The 25938-nt window shown below is 48.9% G+C and overlaps 2 long non-coding RNA genes across 2 annotated transcripts; one reads left to right on the plus strand and one right to left on the minus strand.

Moving 5' to 3' along the window:
* The first annotated feature begins 1832 nt into the window (after positions 1–1832).
* On the plus strand, positions 1833–7816 carry LOC135363820 (uncharacterized). Its single transcript, XR_010409949.1, has 3 exons — positions 1833–1968; positions 4974–5167; positions 7586–7816. It is a non-coding gene; the product is annotated as an uncharacterized LOC135363820 (long non-coding RNA).
* Positions 5163–21810, minus strand: LOC123863682 (uncharacterized). The gene is made up of 7 exons (XR_010409947.1): positions 21167–21810; positions 19848–19994; positions 15152–15268; positions 14301–14487; positions 8684–9286; positions 8001–8200; positions 5163–6299 (listed from the first exon to the last, which is right to left on the minus strand). It is a non-coding gene; the product is annotated as an uncharacterized LOC123863682 (long non-coding RNA).
* Positions 21811–25938: the final 4128 nt, after the last annotated feature.

Below are 25938 nucleotides of genomic sequence, written 5' to 3' on the forward strand. Positions count from 1 at the left end.
TTTAAGTCTTACAGAAACAAAAAAAAAAAAAAAAAAAAAGCAAAAGAAAACCTTCATGGAGGCAAAAATTTACCTGGAAACTATTTAATTCGTCACTTCTAAGATTCACCAGATCATGATAAGAATATAGGGTGGGATTGTGTGGGGCTGGTGAAAGGGGTTGCGGGGTAGTTTTAAATGAGCTTCATCCATGACTAATGTCTCCAACAACGGGAAGAAAGTACTCTTTGCCTTTTGCAAAGGGACGTTGGACTTCAAAGTTACAGAGAAGCAATGTACCCTGAAAGCTGCCACAGCCTCCTAGGTTCCAGCACAGCTGGGCTCTTCAATATTCATTCGCTTCTTCCAATGGCAGGTCAAGGAAGATGGTGTTTTATTAAGGAGATAATACAATCCAGGGGCTCTTTCATAACAGAAAACCTCCAAACACCGACATTATCTATATGCCAGTTCCCTTTTAGCCAAGTTTGAGGGGAGACCCTCAAGTTATCATTATTATTATTTGTTCTCATGTATGTTTGTTTTGCTTTTAAAAACATAGGAGAACTTCTGTGTTTAAAAGTATGCAGACCCTGAGAGCTTTCAGATGAGCAAAAAAAAGTGGGAGCAGAGCCATCCACATACATCTCTGGGGATAATTCTGTGCTAGTCCTCTTTCCTCCACCCTGCCCCCCCGCCCCAATGCGGTATACTTCAAATGTGGGCAAGTTGCTCTCCCCTCTAGTCACTCTTACCAGCCTGTCACTCTGTCCATAGCAATTACACCCAGGCCTGAAAATCAGAAAACCAGACTACTGAAGAGATGAGGTCTCAGAAGAGGTTAGTGTCAATAATCTGCCATTGTGGATATTCTATGGGATAGCACATTTATTTGCAAGAAAAGAAACAAAATTGAAACTGTCAGAGTTCAAAAATCAGTTTCTATTTTGTAATATAGTACAGGAGAAAGGGTTCCGGAAGTGGCAACTTAATTTGTGTCTAATTTCAGCTAAGTAATTGCAGACTGCTTCCAGCTTGAATAAGCAGTGAGGTATAGCTCCCAGTATTACTTATTTTAGCGGCACTCCCCCAGGATGAATGTTAGTTATTTTCAGTTGCATATGGGAAAACCAAGGTCCGCTGCCAAGCTGTGGCAAGTTGGCATCGCGTGTATGAGCTGTCGTGTATGAGCTGTCAACCACGATACTTAGTTCCACTCAGATTCATTTCTAATTTTCAGTTGGCGTGTGACCTTTTTCTTGATTCAATTTGGGGTCCTGATCACTTCCTTTCTCTGCCTCCCTACCTTCCCACCTATCTCTACCCACACAGGCAGCTTTTGGCTGAATCCATCTAATAATAACAGCGTGAGTGCCAAGTAGGTTGTATAAAATCCTTAGAGAGAGATGTGAAATGAAGCACATTGTTCTTCAGGGCTCCTAGGGACCAGAGTGTACCCATCAACAAAAACAAACTAATATGCAGTGAAATTATATGTCTCTCTATATAATTTATGCAGAATGGGATGATGCTGGAATCGTGTCTTAAATAGCTCTCCTCTGTGTGGTAGGTGGCCTCTAAAATGACCCCAGAGATCATTACCTGCTAGTATTCACACTCTGTGTAACCCCCCTCACTTGTGGGCATGTGGGTTGGATCTGGTGACTCTTTAAACAAATAGAATTAAAAAAGTGATGGGATGTCCCTTCTGAGATTAGGCTTAAAAAAGACTATGTCTTTCTCTCAACCTCTCTCCTTCCATCTCTCTCTCTCTGCCAACTGACATGTTCTGAGCTGCCCTATGGAGAGGCCCATGTGGCAAGGAACTGATGTCTTCAGCAAGAAGCCAGCAAGGACCTGAGATTGGCCGACAGCCACGTGAGTGAGCCTGGAAGGTGACCCTCCCTCAGCTGAACTTTGATTGCAGCCTGTGAGACCTTGAGTCAGAGGACCACTAAGCTATGCCGGGATTCCTAACCCACAGAAATAGTGAGATAATACATGTTCGTTGTTTTATTTATTTATTTTAAAGATTTTATTTATTTACTTGGTGAGGGGGGAGAGAGCACAGGCAGGGGGGCAGGGAGGCAGAGGGAGAAACAGGCTCCCTGCTGAGCAAGGAGCCCGATGCAAGACTTGATCCCAGGACCCTGGGATCATGACCTGACCCGAAGGCAGACGCTTAACCCACTGAGCCAGGCGCCCCAATGTTTGTTGTTTTAAACACCTAAGTTTTGGGGTAATTTGTTATGCAGCAATAGAAATGCTAACACTAACGTCCAAAGCAGGTAGTTCAGAGCCCGTGTGACCCACCAGTGCGGTCTCCAGTCTCACCTCTTGCTACAGCCCTACTATCACCCCTGGGCCGTCACTTTTTGGTCACACCTCATTCTTAGCTGTCTCTGTATAAGCTATTTTTTTCTGCCTGAAACAACCAGTCTCCGCTTCTCCAGATAAATTCCTGCTCACCCCTTGACATCTGGCTTAGATGTGCCCTCTGGAAAACCTCCCTGATTCCTCCGGGCAGAGCTCCTATCCCTTGCCCATGCTGTCACACACCACACCGTCCTGTCCTGATTGATGGACCTGCGAGGCTGCAACTCCTGGAGGGCAGGACACTTTTCTTCATCTTCCAGTCTCTGATGCCTAGCCCAGCACAGAGATAAAATACCATTCCTGAGATGGATCCATGGCTGTGTTGTAGAAGCAAGGATCCTAGCAGGAGGGCATCTGGTAGCTAGGTGCATTCCCAGCTGATGCAGGAATCTTAGGAAAGCATCCCCTAAGTGTGTAGTAGAAGAATTCTTCGATTAATTGGACAATACATGAATTTCAAGCACTCGATCAGCCCATCTAACGCTACAGATGCCCTTGGTGTTGTTAAGCTCTCTTGGTCTCGTCCCAACCCTTCAGCCCTTCCTCTAAGGTCAGGGGAGCTTGGAAGTTGACAGTCCTCTAATCTGAGTTGTTATCATCATTTCACCTCGTGACCTTTGAATTGAGATGTTCCAGGCATCATGGACCTTCCCTCACTTCATTTTTAGAGAAAACTAGCGAGGAATCATGAAGGCATCCCTAAGGACAAACCTGACAAAGAGAATGTTGTATTTGTGTCTCAGATAGTCATCTAGCCACGAAGAGAGGGCTTATTGCAGGGGAGGTTGTTGGAAGATCGCACAGGCGTAGAGTACATTGTAAGTCTATCTATTCCATCACCATGTTTTGACAATTGTGCATCCTAAATAGGATTGGTCTCCTCCTGGCCTCGAACTCACCTGTAACGGCTTCCTAACTGGTCTCATGGACATCCACTTGTGGCCTTTTCCATGCTCTTCTCTGCAGGGCAGCTGGGACAATCCTTCTGCAATGCCTGTTTGATCACATGGCCCACCTGCTTAAACCCTTCAGTGGCTCCCCAGGCCACGTCTCAAGGCCAGCCTTGTCATGACTCCTGCCTGCCTTGTTGTCTGTGCTCTGGTCACACTTGAGTCTCTCCATGGCCGAGAAGACACAGACAGCGTCCCTCCACAGAGAGGCTCAGGACCAGCTGGCCTGGTTAATCCCATTGTTCCTTCAGATTTTATTTCACTCATCGCTTCCTCAGAGAGTTCCCTGACATCTCTGATTAAACCAAACCCCTTATTATAGCCTCAGAGCTCCACGCACTGCAGTGTCACATTAACTTGTGTGGGTATTTGATCAAGGTCTCTCCTTTTCTACCGTGGAAGTGCCATGAAGGCAGGGCTGTGTCTGTTTTCGCTGACATCATATTCTTGGTACCTAGCCTGACCCGGAAAAGGGCGGGCCTTCAGTTAGTATGTATTGAGAGAAGGAAGGAATTACGAGTGCTCTTGAGGGTCCATGGGGGGAAATGCGAGGAGAATAGGATTTCATGGAACCTAAACTGGGGGACGGGAGGAGAATCTGAACGTACACCATCCTAAAACAGGATGGTGGAATGTCTTTAGACTAATTATAAAGTTTGCAGAATGCACAGCATTTATAGTTGTGTGTCGCTTCCCTTCCTCCAGGCCCCAACAGCCTCAGGGAAAGCCGCAGATTTCAGGTCTGTCCCCAGAGCTCTTTGGCTCTGCCTTCCCACCTCCTCCACACTCTCCAGCCACATCAGCTCTGCCCCCCTGGGGCCTTGTGCCAGGGCGAAGGGCTGACTTGGGCAGAGAACCCCCCGGCCCCCTTTCTCAGGGGTGCCAGTGTTTGCCCGCTCTCGCCCAGCACTGCCCTGCAGTCCTTATCCCGGGCACCGCCTGCTGCTGACTCAGCCTCACCCCTCCCCGCGGGGGCGCAGTGCCCACATTGCTCTGGCTGCCGCTGCTGGTGTTCCTGCCCCACGGAGGGGCATGTGCTTTCCTCTGAGTGTGGACAACTTGTCAGGCAGCCTACAATGGAGCATAATCCATTCTCCTCTCCTTTCCCTTCGGGGATTCCCACCCCTCCTCGAGTGTCATCTCTCTTAGCAATTTTGTAGCAGGTAGGTCACTTCCCCTTGTTTGTTCATGAATCTTCAGCCGACAAGTCTAAGGCCTGCCAGTGGTTTCATTTCCCAACCCCTGTTCCTTTCCCAGGTAGCCTGACAGGACTCAGGGTGGCAGCCATTCTTCCCATAAACATTTACTGCCTCAGAGGGAGAGAGAGACAGAGACAGAAACAGAAACTGAGACAGAGAGAAAGAGGAGCAAGGTGATGCCCTCACCCCAGGAACTTGTCATCTTCTGGGACTCTTTACAGGTACCTTCACCTCTGGATGAGAGGCCTTCACCTCAGCTGTCAGGCGAGGGCTGAGAGTCTGTCTTCTCTACACTAATTTCTGCCAAGAGGCAGGAGTTTAGAACATTCATCTGTTTCCTTCCAGCTTTGCCTACACAGATGACAATATTATTACCCTCAGGCTTTTCAAGTGAAAGTTTACACAGAGATCACAGAGTCCAGGAGGGCTCCTGAGTCATTTGAGATAATTATCTTTTTTTTCTTTCTAGGTCTTCCGTATCTGTGAATCAGCAACGTGGACAGCGGGGAGCTTCAGAAAAGTTAAGGAAGGCTTGAAGTGAGCAAAGCAGAGCAGAGTGTGGGCAGGAGCCAAGGGCTGCCACAGTGGGAAAATCATGCAGTGCATCATCTAAGGCAGCTCCCGGCCACGTCTGCCTCTGTGGACACTGTGACTGGGGCCGAGGTGAGAATACCCAGCGTAGCCAGGGTACTCTAGAGGTGTGTGGTATCAGGACGGTCTGTGCCAGCCTCATTTATTTTCCTGAGTCATTTGAACAAAGCAGTTGCTGGACTAACCCTGCTGTGGCGAGCACCCGTGACAAATTCAAATGCCTCTTCCGCTACCACCTTTGCTCCCACGGCACAGCGCTTACACCTTCCTGGTGGTACAGACCTGATCACGTGGCCATCGATGGATGAGCTGTCCCTTCCCTGGGCTGTGAGCTCTTCCAGGTGGGAACCTTGGCCTAGTTTCTTCCATGTCTCCAGGGCTGGGCATCTAGCAGGTTTCTGACAAATAAATGAATGCCTCTCTGGACATACAGGAGGCACAAGAGGCTCCCATAGGGGGAACATGTTTGATAGTACAGCACCCTGTTGGTTCTCTACAGTTGGCTGGACCCAAAGAAGGAATCATTAGTCTCCTGTGGAGACTGCACAAGGGAAGACGACTGCAAGTTAGGGATCGGGGCGGGCAGAGATAGACAAAGGCCCCAGGAAAATGACACAGGAAGTGGACGTGTCCATCCCAGGGAGACCCCAGGGCATCCAGGCCGAGCTCTGATTCTCCAGGAAATCCACAGACAGCGCTTGGGAGGAGGGTTGGGGGAGGCACGCTCTCAGGGAGCCATATTTCAGTCCCCACAAAGCTGCTCCCCCACCCCCCGCTCCCGGGCTGAATCCCGCGCTTTCCCAAGCTTGTCCACTAGGGGGCAGGCAGAGGCAGGGGAAGAAGTGCGGTGGTGGCCCGTGGGCTCCAGAGCTGGGCTCAGCAGGCGGCAGTATCCAGGCTCACATCCAGCACACTGGGCTGTTTGTATTACTCAGACAACAAGGCCAGGCCTCTCTTCCTGCCTGTCGTGGCCTCTGCGATTTTATATGCTGTGGCTTGTGACATCAGATACCACACGACCATGGTAACCAAAGTATACAGTTTGGTGTGAATGTTAATAAACAGGGGGAAAAAAAAGTGATCCCTGGTTTTCTTATTTTACTCACCGTTGGTGGTTTTTCTATTCATGTCTCATGTATCCTTTATTATCCGGAACAATCAAGATGTACTTGTACATCTAAGATGTAATCAATTCCGCCACTTTCTAAAATGAGAAGGTAAATGAGGAAAATGTGCACTGGTCTCCTGTTCATCTAACCTTCAGAACATCTACTCATTTCCTCACGGGCCGGGTTACCACTTCCTCTTGCTATCCTGCCCAGCACTTCTCTTGTGTACCAACACATCATTTCAAGGGAAAACTCTTTTTTTGACAATTCCCACATGTCTTGCAAAGTCATTTCCTCCTAAGAAACTCCAGGTGATGGGAATTCTTCATTGGTTTAAGTATTTTCTAATCACCAAGGATTAAATGAAAACAGCACACCTTTCCTTCTGTACACATCATCCTCTTACTGAAATTACTGGGCCCATAGATCTGGGCCTAAAATAACCAAGCTGAGCGTAAAGGAATTAACATTTTACTAGGCCAGACTACAGAAATGAAAGTCTTTGTGTAGAAAGGCGAGTGGCTTCATACAAAATCAGAGGGTTTGAAAGTGGCATTCTCCAGCCCGCAGAGAATGTCCGATTAGAAGCCCATCAATGCTTGATAACCTTAACAGAAAGCTTTGCTTTAATTAAGTTAAAGACTCTTTAATGAATTGCATCTTCAACTGGAATGAGAAAAAACCAACCATATTACATGAGCCAGTGGGGAATGGAAGAACTGGCCTAAGGAATGGTTTTCTAATGGAATCAGAATTCTTATGCAAACCTTTTTATACTGCAGTCTTTTTTGAATGCCACCCCGGATTTCATTCCAATAGTAATCACAGCTGAGAAATACCTTTTAAAGATAAAGCATGATGTTGTTACTTTAATGGTTTGCAAAATGCTCTCAAGAATTACCGAAAAATATGCATTTGCAATGATAGCATAGATGAGTTCATCTAAAATTGTTTGATTTCCAATTAAAAACATAAACAGGATTGGATATATTTGGATACAGATGTTGCTGGAGTTTCCAGATTTCATTGTTTAAAGGTGTTCCATAAATATGACAAAAAGTGTTGAGAAGGCATCCATCTGATTGGGTATTCAGGCTTACAAAGAAAGTAATTACAGGGCCAGAGCCTGTGAGCCAGCCCTCATTCATCTAAATTCCCTTTCGCATATCAACATAGCTTGACCTTGATTTTTTAAATGCAACTAAGGGACATTGATGAAATCTGAATAAACCAGTCTTTCAAATGCTCTGAGGAGTCTGGAATCAAATGACAGACCTGATGGACAGAAGCTTGAAGGACTAACCAACTCTTAAGTAATTGTGGTGGTTTTAAAAACAATGTCTTCCCTTCCTATTAAGCTCAATTTTCGTCTTCTTTCTAGGGAACATTTGTTTGCCAGGCCCTTTGGAAAGTGCCGGCTCTCTCTGCCCTCCTGTTTTTGAATCTCCGCACCACCATCCCCAGCAGGCCCTTGGTGTGTCCATGGCGGCCTCTGCGGTCAGCCACCGTCTGGGCAGCCAGAGCGACCTCCAGCCTTCCTGGCCTTTCTCTGAGGGCAGGGGCCTCCCTTCTCTCCCTGACAAAGCACTTTCAGTCAACTCTTGGATTTCTTCACGGGTGATTAAACTGTCTGTGTGTATTCAGGACCCTTCTCCTCTTTCTGTGTCCGGCGGCTGACCTTTCTGTGAGTTCATTGTCAGAGGAGAAAGCTCACAGGGCAGTCCATCTGACTACTCGTTAGCAGCGCTGGTAAAGATTTGGTCCTGGGAAATGTTTAGGCTGCCGAATATTAGTACCTCTTCAAAGCATGTGACTTGTCGTCTGGGTAGGTTTCTGAGTTGCTGTTTCTGAGTGAGGCAGAGGCACGGGAAAGGAAGCAACACCTGGTAGCCTGTGAGTTATAACCACCAGCAGCACCGACGTTGATCGGTTCGCCAGGAAGCTCCGCAGGGCTTCCCACGGTCCGTGAGTCCTAGTAAGCATAGGTATGGCCTTACTGCTGGGAAAGAGGGGGCAGAAAAACGGAGCACGGAAGGTTCTGTTGAGTGACCAAAACACAAGCCAGGACAAAATCCTTTAAGCCAGAAGCCCCTTTGCAGAGATTCTTGGCAGCAGGACGACCAACAACCCCTCCCCCCCCCCGGCCGCCGGGGGCTGGGCTCGGGCAAGCTCAGCTCCCCCGGCAGCGCCCAGGCTCCAAGGCCCAGGTCACGTGCAAGTTCTAGCACGTGCAGGCAGCGCTCCTGCCGAGGAACACCGTGACCTGTGCTTGCGGTACCTCCCCATAGGACCTTTCCGTCTTTTGCTTATTAGCGCGTGAGTCCTCGGTCCGACGTGACCGCGCGTGTTTGGAGCGCGGGGCCGGTGCCCTCCGTGAAGGCCTGCCCCGGGGGCGCAGGGCACGGCGCGTGTTGCAGGGAACGTGCGGGGCGGGGGACGGAGGCCTTCGCTTACCTTCCTAGGATGCCACCATACTTACCTGTGAGTAAGTCCTCCCCTCCGCGTTTCTCAGCAATGGACTCAGCCTCCGGCTTGGCTTGTGCAATCGGCGTGGCCTGCATTTCAGTTTTGTTATTTGTCCGTCTCGTCTTTCCCTGGCTGGCCTGCCCTTGCTCTCCATCTCAATCAGTAAGCTCTAGGAGGACCCGGGGCCCATGGAACCCCCTCGGCCTCTAACTCGAGAGCAACACCACGAGTGGCTAGCCTCTTAATGGACTTCAGAAGATGGTGGTCGGGGAAGGGGGCTCACTCACTAGAGCCCCTCGCCCATCCGCCGAGAACTCATGTTTAACAGTCCAGGAATTGGTGCATGTTCGCAGCCACTACTGAGCCTTCCCTCGTCATGAATCGCCCACATACACTTTGTCTGGTGTGGCTGCCAGCGAGTTGGTGAGAGATCAGAGAATCTTTCTCTACGGTTTCTCAACAGGGGTGCTCTGATACTTTGGGCTTGACAGCTTGGCCGTGGGGGCTGCTGCGGGTGTTGTGGGATGGTTGGCGGGGGCCTCATCACCCTTTAGATGCCCGACTGGCATCCCCTAGCGCAGCAACTGAAATGTCTCCAGCCTTGTCGAATGTCCCCCTGGGGAGCGGAGCAAATAGTATCATTTGGTTTGTAAGTCTAGTTTCTGGTGAGTTCAGTTTGTGTGAGTTATTGCCCCAACCACGTATTAATTGCCTGGTTAGGAGGCAGTACCCTGAGGGATGAGGACTGGAGGGAAGGGAATGAGCATCATAACCAAGAGTTCTTCCTCTTTGGAGGTTTTGCTTTGTTTTTGTTTTCTTCTTTTTAAAAGAAATTATTTATTTAAGAGATAGACAGCACAAGCAGGGGGAGCTTCAGAGAGACAGGGAGAAGCGGACTCCCCAGTGAGCGGGGAGCCTGACGTGGGGCTCAATCCCAGGACCCTGGGATCATGACCTGAGCTGAAGGCAGAAGCTTAACCAACTGAGCCACCCAGGTGCTCCTTGTTTTTTAGTTTTTTGGGTTTTTTTTTTAACGTAACCAGCATGGTGTTCTGCCCTAGTCATTTTCGGGCGTTTCCCAAAATGCATTTACATTATACAGAACTTCACCACTTTGCCCCCTTTTCCCCCTTAGGGGCCATTATTTTTCACCATTATCACTGGGCTGGGTCCTGCTTTCTGTCCCATCTTGTTTTGGAAATTCCAACGGCTTTCAGAAAACTCTCAGGGGCACAAGAGAAACTGTTAGGAGGGGCAGCCAGTCAGAGGTGCACGGCAAGGCCACCTGCTGTCCCAGAGCCCAGGGGTGGGGGCGCTGTGCTTGGGGACCTGCTCCTCTACCTTGCCCATCCGGGCACTAGATTTTTATCTCTTCCCTGGCAATTCATAAGCCGTTGGGGCAATAATTCACACAAACTGAACTCACCAGAAACTAGGCTTACAAACCCGAAGACGCTATTGCTTTAAAATTGTGCATCTTCCCGGAGCTCTCACCAGGGTGGGGAATGCAGGGTGGGCAGCATGAAATGGGGTCCAGAGTGCACACAGGGCCCCCGGGCCAGTGGGCTCTGGGCCCTGGCAGGGCGTCTGGCTCCTTCTGTCGGCCTCAGCTGCCAGGGAGATGAACCTTGCGGGCTGGTTGGGGAGAGGGCAGGCAGGCTGGGATCTGAGAGGAGAGAACTGAAAGACAGCACAACCTTTAGAAATCATTTACAGTTTCTGCTTCATTTCAATGTCGGTGTCCTGAGGCCCAGCGCCAGTTGCCTGTCCCCAGTGGACACCTTTCCAGCGTTGCCTCCCGTTATCAGGATGACCAGGAAACTGCAATAGCTCTCGCAGATGAGGAATTAGGACAGAGGGAGTGGGGCAGCCTCATGAGATATTCTCTCTGGGCTGTGGAAAAACCTGATGAAATCGTCTTGCTTCCGAGACGAGCTCATCTCCTGAGAGACGGGAACTGTCACTGCTGGCCCGGGAGCGCTGCTTTCTTGCTGAAGGGGGCTCAGGGCCCCAGCGGGCTCCGGCTCTTCAGATCTCCTGGCCCTCCCTCCCTTGTGGACCACCCTCTTCTGTCCTCACATGATTTACCCAAGGGTTGGGTCACCCACATTGGCTAACATGGAGTCTCCCAGGCGTGCCCCTTGGCATTCTGTGCTTGCTGAGCATAGCTTCTAGAACCCAGGGATGGGAAGGGATTTCTCCTGAATGGAGCTGCAGCTTCACAGCTGCCCTGAGCAATAACCCAGGTTAGGTGTGTTCTCCAGGCTTGTCTGCTGGCCGGACCCTGTGGACTACCCCTTCTGCGGAGATGTCCTCTCCTTGACTGGCGTCTCACTTTGACTGACATTTCTTCGAAGCGGACAGTGAATGCTTTTGTAGAGTTTATATTTCTCCTAATAGAGAGACAGGAACAGGGTGGCCTCCGTGTTTTCAAGTGATGGAAGCAGAAGGCTGCCTCTTTTTCCATGCTGTCGAGGTTCCTGGGGCTGCCCTTTGAGCCCTGACCGTCAGAGGTTCTCTCTGGCTTGGGGCCGGACAGGAGTGCAGCCCTGCGGGGCTGGCAGCGGGCCCTCTGGGTGTGGACAAGCATTGGCTCAACCCACTTTCCAGGCAAGAAGCTAGCTAGCCACACCGAGAAGGCCTTTCTGCCCCTGAGTCATTCTCACTCCCGCTGCTGGGCCTTTGTCAGAGTCCTTTGTCACTTTTGAAAATGTTATTTCTTTGCAAATAAAAGAACAGTATGGCCGTGGTTAGTGTTGCTGGTAAGTTCTATTACTTGAGGCGCATTTACTGTAATAGAAAAATATGAATCTGATCAGTGTGTTATGAAGCCTATTACTGCCACAACCGTCATCTTTGTCCCTAAACACCACGGTACCTGAACTTCAAAAGCATGTTCTTCAAAAGCCATTGTGCTGGGGAAACAGGATGAACAGTGCTTATATGACGCTGATTTCCTTTAAAAAGGAATGAGAAACAGATGTGCACTTCCAACAGGGCTCTCCGCAAAGCGTTTCCACACTGGGCTGGTTCATCGTTGATTCTGGTCAGGGATGGTCCATATTTTCCTTGTGTATTTATTTGCGTGGTTTCTTATTCAGCCCTGTCTAAGTCAATATTCTTCATGCTTGTTTAGGTTAAATATGCCTTTGCCTCCTTACAAGCGTCTCTGCTTCTTGGGGCTTTCACACTTGCTATGAGCCTCCTTGAAGGACACGAACAAGTGTGGGATAGGGGCCTGGCAATGGGGTTTCGGATTCCTAGGATCAATATGGAGCAGCTTTGTGGATCACTAATTTTACTCACAGGCTTTTGGAAAATGTTTTTATATTAAATAGTGAGGTAACAATGGAGTGGAGCACTCAATTTGCCTGAATTTTAACGATAATGCACAACATTTCAAAGACATCAGACTCCTGAAGTGGGTAGTGTTACGGATTGAGTTGTGGCCCTCCAAATATCTTGAAGTCCTAAACACTAGTCCCTCAGAATGTGAACTAATTTTGGAAAGAGGGTCATTGCAGAGGTAATTAGTTTAGAGGAGGTAGTACTGGAGTAGGGTAGGTCCTTTGAAAAAGGGACAATTTGCACATAGACATGGACCCAGGGAGAATGTCACGTGAAGATGGAGGCAAAGATGGGGGTGATGTGTCTACAAGCCAAGGAATGCCAAAGACTGGCAGCAAACCCCCAGAAGTTGGGGAAGAGGACTGAAATAGAGTCTTCCTCACAGCCTCAGAAGGAGCCAACGCTGCCCCTGCCGACTGTCGGTTTCAGACTTCTGGCCCCCAGAACCGTGAGACGATCAATTTCTGTTGCCCAAGCCACCCTGTTTGTGGTACTTTGTTGTGGGTGTTCTGAACAATTGAATCGAAGGTATTATTAGTCTTTTCTCTTGCTGAAGATGCTTCACCAGCAGAGTTTGAGAAGCACTGAACTGTGTTGTGGAAGGAGCTCAACTTTAGGGGCCGCCAGACCCAGTTTTGGATTCTGGCCATGCCACCTACTGGTCACGTGGCCGTGGGTGTGGATCCACATGTCCCACTGTGAGGATTAAATGAGAGACTTCGTGTAATAATACCACAGATGCAGCCTGGCAACACGTTGGGTTCCTAGTAGATGTTATTCTTCTTTGCCCTTTTCACTTGGACCTTCTTGCCCCCAAAGGCCATTTTGTCTGAGAGTTGAGGCTCCTGCTCAGGGCCTGGAGGGGGAGGACGATTTGTCTTCTGTCACTCCGTGAGCTGGTACAAGGCTGGATATCCCATACCAGGCCATCTGACTCCATATGTGTACTGTGGTTCCCCTTGATGTCATCTTTTGGAGTTCCCCAATAATAGAATTTCTCCACGCATCGTCTCTTACAAACAGTTGTAGAGGTGGTGAAATGCGTGGGCCTCTAGGCCCGGGATGCTCTTTACACCATCTAGTGAGAAGTACCTTATATGGAAAGGTTCTCACATTACCTGGAAAACCTTCTTAACAGAAGAGATGCCCACTTCACTTTATTCTTTCTACATATTATTAACATGTAATTGATAGCATGAGGTAATTACTACCTCAGAAAAAGATTATGTTTTGTTCAAAAGTGTTTTGCAACATTCATTACAGGATAAAAGGGCTTAGGCCTTTTAAGAAGAAGCCAAATAGGGGGGCACCCAGGTGGCTCAGTTGGTTAAGTGTCTAACTCTCGGTTTCGGCTCAGGTTGTGATCTCAGGGTCATGTGATCAAGCCCCACGCCTGGCTCAGAGCTCAGAGTGGAATCTGCTTGAGATTCTCTCTCCCTGCCTCTGACCCTCCTACCCCACCCCAATCCCACGTGTGCGCTCTCTCAAATAAATATATCTTAAAAAAAAGAGGAAGAAACCAATTAAAGTCCAAGGGCTGAAAATGTTTAACAACTATGGAGGCCTGTCCTACAGGAACTCAGCTCAGTCCCTGGTAATAAGGCATTGATAAGCAAGGGATTATATGGGGCGCCTGGGTGGCTCAGTTGGTTAAGCGACTGCCTTCGGCTCAGGTCGTGATCCTGGAGTCCCGGGATCGAGTCCCGCATCGGGCTCTCTGCTCGGCGGGGAGTCTGCTTCTCCCTCTGACCCTCCCCCCTCTCATGTGCTCTCTCTCTATCTCATTCTCTCTCAAATAAATAAATAAAATCTTTGAACAACAACAACAAAAAGGTAAGCAAGGGATTATAGCAAATTAGTTGGTGGTGACCTGTGCCCAATGCAAAATGGCCTGAGTTATGTCGTTGTCCTGATAGAACAAAGGTATCAGGGAGAAATCAGTCTGCAGATCTAGGATGGTTGCCTAAGTTATGTGTCAGTATGGATAAAGATCAAGTGTTGGAGTCAGACCTGTGTGGACCTTGCTCCCTCCGAGAAAGTTGGGCACCATCTGGAAAAAGCCACAGGCCCCCTGTCCCAAACATGCCCCAGTGTTGCAAACAATCATAGGGCGTTCAGGCTTCTCCTTCCACTCACTCTTAGGTCCCCCAAGCTCAGGTAAAGAGACATCACTTTCTGCCTTCTTGGCCCCTTAAAGGAAAAGCTAAGTGCTAGCTTCAAGGAGCATTTATGGCTTCTCTCCTGCTTAACTAGACTAGAGCTGACTTGGAAAAAAAACTTACATGGCTGGAGTGAAGAGTGGTTACTGGTAGAGAAGCACTGGGGGAGAAAACTAAAATTCACGGCTTCCTGAATGAGCAGCGCTGTCAGAGGCGGAAAGCCCTGGCTGGGCTTTAGGCTGCCACCTCACGGTCATGGGCTTGCAATTAGTCACTGGGCTTCTCTCGGCCTCAGTGTCCTCGTGAGCACCTGTGGAAGGGATGGCGCCTGCGTTACCCCTGCCCTGTGAACAGCCGACAGGATAATATCCTCCCTCTCAGTGCACTGTGGAAACTGTCACATGGATAGAAGGTGAGCTTAATATGAAAAATAAATGCAGTGATAAAAATACCAAAGCAAGTATATTTTTAGAACTTTGTTCTGAATTTTTAAAATTTTAACGCATCTAATAAAGAGTATATGTCACGAAAAAGAAGGGTCCCATTTTATTCTACGTGTGAATGTTTGTATCTAGCAGAAAGCCTACTCCATAAACTGCAAACCAGCCCACAAACGTCCTACTTCACCTGCAGGGTATTAAACAAGTTTTGTTTTGTTTGTTTTTTAATCAACTGCCAGCAGGTAAAACTAGAGGATTTCCCATTAAAAAAAGAAAAACCCACTAAACCAAATCCTAGATTTCAGCTTTCCTTGGGGAAATAGAAGCAGAGTCGCTGTCACAGCTGGTGGGGTTTCTCCTAGCACACAGCTCCCCCCCCCTCCCCTCCGGATCCTGGGTTGTTTACTACCCGCTCCCCTCTCCTCCCCCCGCCCCCACCAGCCACACCCACTTCCCTGGTGTCACTTTCCCACTGGGAGGTCTAGAGTTTCAAATAGCAATGTCCTTGCAAAATCAAACTGGTAAGTCTCTTACTTGCAAAGGCTTGATGGATGCAGGGGGGCGGGAGAGGGTCTGGTCTCTTATCCTTAGCTGGTCTCCATGACCCAGGTGTGCTGAAGTGGAGTTTCTTGTAAAATGAACACTGGATCCCTGGGAGGATTCAATGAGATGGCACAAGTGAACCCCTCGCAAGAGTCAACACTCGGTAAATGGTAGCTGTGAGCCGGGGCAGCCCAGGCCTCTCAGGGCACCCACAGATTCTGACAAAGGATCTGCAGTTCCGACTCCAGGAGTGATGCTCACCGTCCAATAGGAGGTCCCTAGAGCAGTCAAGCACCTTTAAAGGATCAGGCTGAGGAAGAAGGTGCTCTCTGAGACCATGGTTTCTGAGAACAAGGATGCAGGCTGCCCGGACTCCCACGAGACCGGAGCCCCGAGGTGAACATAGATCCTCAGCGTAGCACAGACACCCTCTGTTTTTGGTGAATCACTCCCATGGCACCGGGAGTGCTAGAAAGCCGGGGTAAATGTGATGTGCCAAGAGATGTCTCTTTGTTTTCACAAGGCAACACGTAGCAGATTTGAGGTGTACCTGCATCTGCTCCGAAGAAACATTAACCCACGAGAGCCCAGGGCACCAGCACCAAGTCCTCACCTCCAAGTCCTCACCTCCAGTGCAAATACACAACCGGCTTCCTGCGGAGAGCCAGGGCCCCGGAGCCTGGAAACTTGTCCCTACCACCTGAGCTGCTTCGGGGTGGGAGGGAGGCCGCCGTCGGGCACTGCTGTGACCCGGATTGTGGCTATTTCTGAGGATATCATCAATCCCTAGAAGCCGTGCCCGGGAATGATCTCACTGCTCTCTTCTCCCTGCCAAGGGTTCCGCCTGAGCCTGTTTTATACAAAGGTGACTTTCTTCTGAATAGAAGGAGACTACTCCTTGCATCGAGCAAAAGATGAGTAAATGATTCCTGGATGCCCTAAAAGGATCTCGTAAAGCATTTCTGTTGTCCCACGAAAAGGACCTGGTTTTTACACATCTGTCTTTTTCGTTCATTTGTCACAGGTAGAAGGCTGCCAGAGCCCTTCAGTGACACCAGGGGAAAGGCTCACTTTGGGAAGTTGGGGTAGCCAAGGATTTGGGATTTCCCCACAATGTTTCCTCCTCCATCTCATGACCAGACAAAAGCAGCTCTCTGAGTCACACCCTGAGTAGACTTGTATTGAGGAAATAATCCATTTGCTATTACAAACTAGGGAGGCCCTTAGAAAGAAAACCAGGCTTTTTCCCGGTTGGGCCAGCCCTAAAGTGGGGCAAATGATACAGCAGTGGGGATGTCGAGATGAAGAGGGGTGCATTTTTGAGGGAAACTTGAGGTCATTTAGGTTCAAGCGGCAACCCAGGGAGAGATTGGGAAGCAGGGTGGGAGGGTCCCCAGGGCGTCTGGATTCAGGGAAGTCTGGGCTGGATCTCCAGATGTGTGTGTCTACTCCACAGATTCCTTGGAATGCTGTATGAGAGTGGGAGTGACTGACTTGATGTTGTCAGGGTTTCCCAACTTGGGCACAACTAACATTTGGGCTGGATCATTCTTCGTGGGGCGGAGTGGGGGGCTGTGTTGTGTCGTGTTGGGTGTGGCACCATCCCTGGCCTCTGCCCACGCAATGCCCGTAGCTTCTCCCCCCCTCCCAAGGGTGACAACCAGAAACATCACCGCTGGCGATGTCCCCTGGGGGCAGAACTGTCCCTGGGGGAGAACCACTGAGGTAGGAGAGTCCCCGAGGAGGCAGAGAGGGGGCATGAGAGGGGCCCTCCGGTGAGGCTCCCTTGCAGACCTGCCCCGTGCCCCTCTAATCACCATTGTTTTCAAACATCGGCCTCAGGCAGCTTCTTTTTTTTTTTTTCTTTTAAGATTTTATTTATTTATTTGAGAGAGAGAATGAGAGATGGGAATGGGTCAGAGGGAGAAGCAGACCCCCCGCTGAGCAGGGAGCCCGATGCGGGACTCGATCCCGGGACTCCAGGATCATGACCTGAGCCGAAGGCAGTCGCTTAACCAACTGAGCCACCCAGGCGCCCTCTCAGGCAGCTTCTTATGCCTTCTGGCCAAATATTTTGCCCTGACAGCTAGTCAAATATTAGAATTTTCTTTTTCTTTCTTTTTTTAAGATTTTATTTATTTATTTAAGAGAGAGAGAAAGCACGAGTGAGGGGGAGAGGGCGAGGGAGAAGCAGGCTTCCCGCTGAGCAAGGAGCCCGATGTTGGATTCGATCCCAGGATCCTGGGGTCATGACCTGAGCAGAAGGCAGATGCTTCACCGACTGAGCCACCCAGACTCCCCAAACGCTGGAATTTTCTTAAGTGAGGTGGGGAAACGGAGAAGTAGATAAGGCTCTTCCCTTGTGAAATACGAATGTTTTCGGGGGGAGGTTGTAGCCTCGGAGACCACACAGCAGCTACCAGGAGGTGCCTGGGGTCACACCAGCAAGAGCACAAAGGAAAAAGCTAACAACAAAATGAAATGAAAGACATCTTTTTTCTGAGCAGGTGGTGGGGGACCATCCCCGCTTAATAAGCGAACACCTGCAAACTCAAGGAAGGTGCACACCTATTTTGGCACAAGCCCTGGAGCTGGGGGTAGGAATGGTCTGAACGTTTTGGGTGTGCAGGGAGGTAACCCCCATGTATCATCACCCCGGCCTCTGGGAGCGGGGGGCCATCCATCATCCATCGCACAGCAGCCTATGGGCAGGCGGAGCTGCGAAGAAGTGCATTTGCTCAGAGGCGGCAAATGGTGTGAGAACAAACACCACTCTCGCTTTTCTTTGAAGCTATTACACTCTGTCCTGTCCCGGGGAAGCCCAAGTGGCCAGCAGGCACTCGCGGTCCAGGGCCCTGGAGGAGCTGCAGGACTGTTTTCTCTCCCCGCCCCAGGCAGTTGGGATTGGTTTTTGATGCAGTGACTGAGGCATTCCACATTCAAGGCCACGTAGGGACTTCCATTTCACACGTCACACTTGGACACTGGAAACTGGGGCTGTTACGTAAAGCATGGGCTTGATGCCCTTTCGTGCGTGTCTCCTTCCTCACGACATCATTCACCTGCCCTGGACCGAGGCCTGTGGCGTGTGGCTGGCCAAGCAAAGGCCCGCGGTTCGGTGCGGAGCATCTCAGGCCAAGATCGGAGGACCACCAGCGGCCGAGATGCGGAGGTCTGCCTGCCGTGGTCACGGCCACCTGGCTGCTCCCACATCTGACGTGCTGCTGGCTGCATCTGGCCTGGGGGAGCCAGCGTGGTGGGGGGCAGGGGGGTTCTGATGAGAAAACCAAAAATTCGAGGCAGCAAGCGGGTTGTTGAGATCCTATTCTCCTCTCTGACACCAGGAGAGAAACTTGCTGGCAAGGGATGCAGCTGGGCTCTGCCAGGCACTGCTGCGTTAGAAGCCAAACATCGTCACAAAAGCCAGAATGACAGGAATTACAGCTCTGCACTGACGCACAGATACTGATGGAAGGGGTATTTCTCGTGTTGATTTTGCACTTCTAAGGGCACATCTGCAAAAACGGATATCAAAGGAGACGGGAACCTGGGCAAGGAGGCACTCAGAGCGGCCTGGAGGAGCCTCTCTCCCAACCTCACTTTTCCCACCTGCAAGACACACGTCACAACACTTGTGGCAGCTGCCCAGGCAGCTTGGTCGAAAGAGCCAGTTTAAACAGGGGCTCTTAAGGGCACCTGGGTGGCTCAGTCGGTGAAGGGTCTGCCTTTGGCTCAGGTCATGATCCCAGGGTCCTGGGATCGAGCCCCGCATCGGGCTCCCTGCTCCGCGGGAAGCCTGCTTCTCCCTCTCCCACTCCCCCTGCTTGTGTTCCCTCTCTCGCTGTCTCTCTCTGTCAAATAAATAAATAAAATCTTAAAAAAAATAAATAAATAAACAGGGGCTCTTAGCTTAGGGTCAATGGCTGACAGGCTTCGTGGGGGCTGCAGAGCCCTGAAATTAGCACGAGCATTTTGTTTACACATGATTATGTGCATCTTCCTGGGGAGAGGGTCAAAGCTTTCACTATATTCTCACAGAATAGAATTACTCTTAAAAGATTAAGAATATTGGTTTGGATAATGCGTGAAAGTGATGTACAACTGTTGCCAGCGAAGATTTAAGCTGTGATCAGCGAGGAGAAAGGGACCCAGAGGAGCACCGTACTATGTGTTAGGGTTTGTGTGGGACACACAGAGAAGTAGGAAGATTTTTGGCCTCCAGGAACATTGGACAGATTTTTGGACAGGGGAACAAAACATCAAAAATTAAGAAAAAAAGGTAACTATCAACAAGGTGGCTGAGAGGTCAGAGGAATTTAAGTGCCACATAATTTCAGAAGTGGGAAAGGGCCTGGATGGAGGGCAGGGCTGGGCGCAGGCGACGGCAGAGAAGGACCTCCGTGGAGGACTGGCCCCGGGGAGAGCCCACGCCCCCAAGCTTGCAGGGTGAGGGTAGACACACTCGGGGCTCGGGGTGCTCTGAGCGGGACAGGGTCTCAGAGGCGGAGGTTCCCAGGGTGATAGTCCATCCTGGATGCCCCTTCAGACATTTGGCTGTTTCTTGGCCCTTCAGCCTTTGCCCAGTTGGAAGGGGCTGAGGGGTTCCCCTGGAGAATCCCTGCAGGGAGAACAGAGCCTGCCCCAGGACAGAAATCCTCTTCCTTGGGAAGGGATCCCAGTGACTCACAGGTTCCAGGCAGGATACTGTTCACGTCTAGACTTCATACTTGCTGTGATACATCCAGGCTGCCTCTGCACAGTTAGCAAAGTCCCTCTGGTCAGGCCTCATGGAGTCAGCAGTTAGTTATCCCAGGCATGCTAAGCAGACAGAGCACTGGAATATGGAGGAAAAAATTGGAAATAATTTAGTATTTCAGAAAAAAAATTACTGAAGTGTTCCCCATGAGAAAAGTCACGATGTAAATGTCTTTGCACTTATCCTGTGGTGTGGCCGCTTCTAAATTCTCCATATGGCAGGGCTACTGAAACCCTTCTTTAAAAAAAAAAAAAAAAAAAAAGATTTATTTATTTTGAGAGAGAGTGGGGGGAGGGGCAGAGGGACAGGATCCTCAAGCAGACTCCACATTGAGCGTGGAGCCTGAGATGGGGCTCGATCTCACAACCCATGAGATCACAACCTGAGCCAAAACCAAGAGTCGGGGGTGCCTGGGTGGCTCAGTTGTTAAGCATCTGCCTTCAGCTCAGGTCATGATCCCAGGGTCCTCGGATCAAGCCCCACATCAGGCTCCCTGCTCAGTGGGAGGCCTGCTTCTCCCTCTCCCACTCCCCCTGCTTGTGTTCCTGCTCTCGCTATCTCTCTATCAAATAAATAAATAAAATCTAAAAAAACAACAACAACAAAAAAAAGGAAACAAGAGTCGGATGTTTAACCAACTGAGCCACCCAGGTGCCCCCATGTAACCCCTCTTGTGCCCAGGGCTCCCTCTGGCCCTGCTCTGACCCTGGGCCCACTGACTGACAAGACCACCCCCCTCAACTCAGCAAGGCCCTCGAACAAATGGCCATCTCCACACTCCCCTTCAAGGTGCTGGGAAGATTTTCTTGGGAACTCTTGAGACCTTGCCATGGTTCTGCAGATATAAAAATCCTGTAGTTTTTTTAAGAATATGCTCTTGAAAACAGAAGTTGACTCTAGCAACCAGTACAGGACCACTCTCCCCACCTTGTACCCCAATACCAATGTCTCAAGGGGGCAGCTAATTACCTACCTACCTTTCCTCAAAGGGAATATTTTAAGAAGTCTGATCTGTCATACCCTAAGATGATTCTCCCAGTAAGGGAAGCAATGGGGATCTGAGACCAGGGCTCTTGGCCTCTTTCCAGAGAGTGGAGTCTGTCATTCCCTGACCACCCTCCCGTCTTCATGGGCCCCTCTTCCCCTTTATAACACTCTCCCAACCTAAGAACCCCTCCCTGACACTGACTTTTCATGTCCTCTAAGTGCAATGAAGCTTGTGTTACCTTGCTTCCGGCCTTAAAACTTACCTGTCCCTTTTGTTATGCTGCCACTGCCTGGCTAAACAACGGATCTCTGAGGGGGGAATCTCATCTCTTCTTCCTGTTCCCAAGCACCAGAGGTAACTTCAGGGCCAATGGCCTCATTTTCATCTGTTATCAGCTATCAGGGAATGACAAGTCTGGGAGATACTGCCCTAAGGATCTCCTCTTGGAGAGAGCCAGCCTCCTAAGTTTACACCCCTGATCCATGTTTGGCATCCCCCTCAAATGAAGCCATGTGACAATCTCTTTTGGATTCTCTCCTGCATCGGGCTTACCAGGCGGTGGAGGGACTCGAGCCTTGCCAAAGGCAGCATGCAGGGCGTGGTTCTGGCCCTCTTTTAAGACTGCTTCCAGTCTACTTACTTTCTGGTTGCTTTAATCTAAGCCCAGACTTCCAAACAAAAAGGAAGTGGGGAGGGGAAGAAGCTAACACTCAGTTCAAATTAAAGCAGGATTATTTACTTTAATTATTTATTCATCCCATCATCTAGCATGGTGCCTCACACATTGTAGCTCATATTTACAGTTTCCCATTTGTCCCTCATCAAAACCTAACAGGCCCTGGGTCTCTTGTCATTCCCACAGATTCCTACTTTGGTGTGGTGGGGTGGGGTGGGGTAGAGAGGCAGAGGCTCAGCGTGACAAATGAATTTGGCCTCAGGGATTAACAAGGGTTAGGTATTAGTGTGCCTCCCCTGCCAGGTAACATGGTATGGTAGATAGTTTTGGTTTGGGCTGGCTATGCCCGGATTTACTCTGGTAGTTAGTTCTCCTATACACGGGAAGCTGTTTAGTCAAGGTGCCTTCCTGTTTCTGGCCCCAGGAGAGGCACTTGAACCTTGGGAGGTTGGTTGGATCTGCCTTCCCAGGAATTCAAAATTTGAGCCAACTCATCAAAAGACAGAAGCCAGTTGGAGCTTATTCATTGTTCATAGCGATATACCCAGGGAACCCTGCTAAGAGGTCCTGTGTCTTAGACCCTCGATCCTATGTGGCTTCCTACCCACTGAGTTTCCCACTTCCTGTCCATTATGTTCTGGTTTCTGAGCCTTGTTTCCCAGCCATTGAGAAATCAACTGTTTTTCCAGTAAATTCCCCCTTGGTTTAGATGAGCTGAGGTTGGCCGCTATTGCTTACCACCTAAGGAGTCCTAACTCATGCCCACAATGAACCTAGGTTTCTGAGTGTTCCTTAAGTCACACTTGTTGTTACAACATTGCCCCCAAGCTATGCTAGAAGCCAATGAAGCCTTTACATTTACCCTGACTCTGCAGTAATCATTTCCTAGAATCCATTTCTTTAGTGGCCAAGCCCATGCTGCTTATTAGTTGACTACGGTTTATAACCGCCTTTGGTTTCTTTCAGTATTTTTTAGTTCAATTCAGACTGCGCCAAATCTCTCTACCCCAAACCTGGGGAACAGGCTTTCTTTCCACATGGTCTGTGGCTTGATGCTCCTCAAACACATGCTAGGGAAATGTAAACCAGGACAGCTTTTTTTTTTTTTAAGATTTTATTTATTTATTTGACAGAGAGAGACAGCGAGAGAGGGAACACAAGCAGGGGGAGTGGGAGACGGAAAAACAGGCTTCCTGTGGAGCAGGGAGCCTGATGCGGGGCTTGATCCCAGGACCCTGAGATCATGACCTGAGCTGAAGGCAGCTGCTTAACTGACTGAGCCCCCCAGGTGCCCCCAGGACAGCATTTTTGCAAACCAAATTGGAAAACTATAATCAAGAGCTTCTAAAAGTTCTTATTGAACTAGTAATTCAACTAACTCAAGAGATTAATCCTATGAAAATTGTCAGAGAAGCATAAAGATGAGTAATCATGTTTAGTACAGTATTATTTGGTAGTAGCAGAAACTTGAAGACAACCTGAATGTCCAGCAGCAGGGAAAAGGTTAAATAAATGATGGCCTATTCCTATGATGATATATGATACATTCATTCAAGATCACAGCTTTGTAGAATATTTAATACGGCGTGGAAAACTCCCATACTATCTTGTGTATCAGGGGAAACAAACAAACCATGACACAAAAACGTATGTACAGGATAATCTCAATTTGTGTTACTCAAATTGGGAAGGACTGCACCAACATATTAGCTGTGGTATCTCTTGATGGGGCGATCATGGGTGGCCTAGTAGGCTGTACACTCTTTGAGGGTAGGAACTATTTCTTATTTATGGTGATAGCTCTAATTCCTACTTCAGGTTCAGGCACATAGCTTGCCTATTGAAATAATGAATGAGTTTCCTTCTACTTTTCCACGGTTTTCTTTTCTTTTAATAATGAATGTGCATTCTGTGTAAAATCAGAAAAAAAATTTTAGGAAATAAAGCTTTGGTGTATGAGGTTTATTGGAATCCTATTCATGCTTCAAGGTCATGATGGCAGTTTTAAAATGTGGCAATAAATATCTGATTACTCCTTACATAGAGAGGTAGAATCTGTGTCCCGTCCTTTTAAATGAAACTGCTTCCACCAATGAGCACAATGGAAATGGTGCTATGTGATTCCCGAGGCCAGGTCAAAAGAGGCTATGTAGTTCCTGCCTTGTTTGTTAGGAGCACTTGATATGGAAGCCCTGGACCTCAAAGTAAGAGGTCCAGCACCCTGAGGCTGCAGCACGGGAGAGGCCATCCGGTCTGCTATGGTTGGCATTCGAGCTGAGCCTGTCCTTCATTCCAGGGATGTGGCCCAAGAAGCCATCCTAGAAGCGGATGCTTTCCACACTCTGTCCTTTGAGTCGCTCCCAGCCAACTGGGCTTCAGACAGCATGGAGTAGAGACAGTCTATCCACATTGTGTCCTGTTCCAATTCATGACCCATAGACCCCTGAGCCTTATAAATGGGTGGTTGTTTTATGCTGCTAGTCTGGGGTGCTTTGTTAGACGTCAACAGATACCATACAGTTCTCCTCAAACTTCTCCCTCTTTGTGAAACCTTCCCTGCTCTTTCCTGTCCTTCCCACAATCCTAAGCCCCAAATTAAAATTAGTCATTCTTGTCTCCCAAAGTCCTTTGTTATACCTGTATCAGAGAACTGACTCATCTTGTCTTTCTCCAGATGATGAGTTAAGGGCAGCAACTCTGTGAGTCATTTTTGCTTTTTCAGAACACCTAGCACAGTGTCCAGCACACTGAATCGAAGGGATGGTTCCTCTATGCCTCATGCTATTAGTATAATGCACAAGAGAGATGGAAATTGACACAGAAACCAAATTCGGTGTGTACGTCAGGCTCATGGAATTCTGGCTACTTCCTTGTTTCTGGGCTGCAACTCAATATCACAGTGGGATGGCATTACAGCTGCGAACTATCCTAATGTCTTAAGTTTGTTTGAGCTGCCCTAACAAAATACCACAGACTGGGTGGCTTAAACCACAGGAACTTATTTTTTTAAGTTCTAAAGGCTGCAAGTTCAAGATCAAGGTGTTGGCAGGTTTGGTCTCTCTGAGGTCTCTCTCCTTGGCTTGCGCACCACTGCCTTCTCTCCGTGTCCTCGCATGGTCTTTCTTCTATGCACACACACCGCTTATGTCTCTTCCTCTTATAAGGACACCAGTTCTATTGGATTAGGGTCCCACCCTTATGACCTCATTTAACTCTACCTCTTGAAAAGTCCTATCTCCAAATACAGTCATGATAGGAAGTAGGGCTTCAACATATGAATCAGAGGGGTACACAATTCAGGCTAGCACACCAAAGGACACAATGGATTCCTAGTTATTATTTGCACTCCCTGTAGTTTTAGGTGTCAGTGAAAAGAACTAATGAACTCAGTGATCCAAATCCTATCCATAAACACTTCCTGGTTTTAAGTTCCAGGCTTATACCATTCTCCCTCTCATAGCCTTTCAAATAATGGCCTGCCTAGGGGATGGACGGCTGTGATAACTTGTCCTTCACACCCAGTGACAACGTTTGATACCATGTAGGTTTTATTTGTTTGTTTGGTTTTTGTTTGATACCCAGTGCAACCTCCAACAAATCTTCAGTGTCCCTGTCAGCAGTGACACAGTGCAGACTGCAGAGTGATCCACACCCTTGGCCATGTGTCAGTGGGTGTTCTTCCACTGCAACCCGTCGGTTTACTGACGCTGAATCAAGCGTACCAATACAGGGGCTTGGGAAGGAAATTGTCCAAAGTGATCAGAGAATGATGTAAGGAGATGCAGGAAGGCCAGGAGCTAGAGTGACCAGCAACCACTTTCTGGAGTTTTTCTTTTCAAATTAATTCCTAGCAATTTCCTTTTTGGTCAGCCTCTGTTTTTATTGTCTTATATCCTATTCCAAAAGTGAGAGAGAGAGAAAGAACACAATCTTCTATTGAGTAGAATTGGATCTGGGACAATTTTATGCCCAGATCTGTGAGCTACAGGTGCTAAATAAGGCATGGAGCAAATATTCAACATCACACATTTGCCCTTTGCAATTCAAATGAAAGTGCACCCATCTTGCCATTTTCACCCTTGTGTTCAACTGGTCTTTGTCACACTACCTTGTTGTCATTCCCCAGCCCTCCGCCCGCCATACTTTCACCACTTATGGGATGAGGAGGCGTTGCTTGTTCTGATCCATGCTATCACCAGTGCTCCACAAGAATCGACTGGCTCTCATTTTCACACAGGGTAGCACGTGTAGCCCGTTAGCACCCTGCCTGTACGGAGGGCTCGAGTTCTAAACAGTTCTTTATGTGAACATCACTTCTGAAATGCATTTGATCTGTTGGTTGAAACTGGTAAGAATTT

The sequence above is a fragment of the Mirounga angustirostris genome, unplaced genomic scaffold (assembly GCF_029215605.1).
Source record: "Mirounga angustirostris isolate CCGP_5_RB_7025 unplaced genomic scaffold, mMirAng1.0.hap1 SCAF_1, whole genome shotgun sequence".
Classification (NCBI taxonomy): Eukaryota; Metazoa; Chordata; class Mammalia; order Carnivora; family Phocidae; genus Mirounga; species Mirounga angustirostris.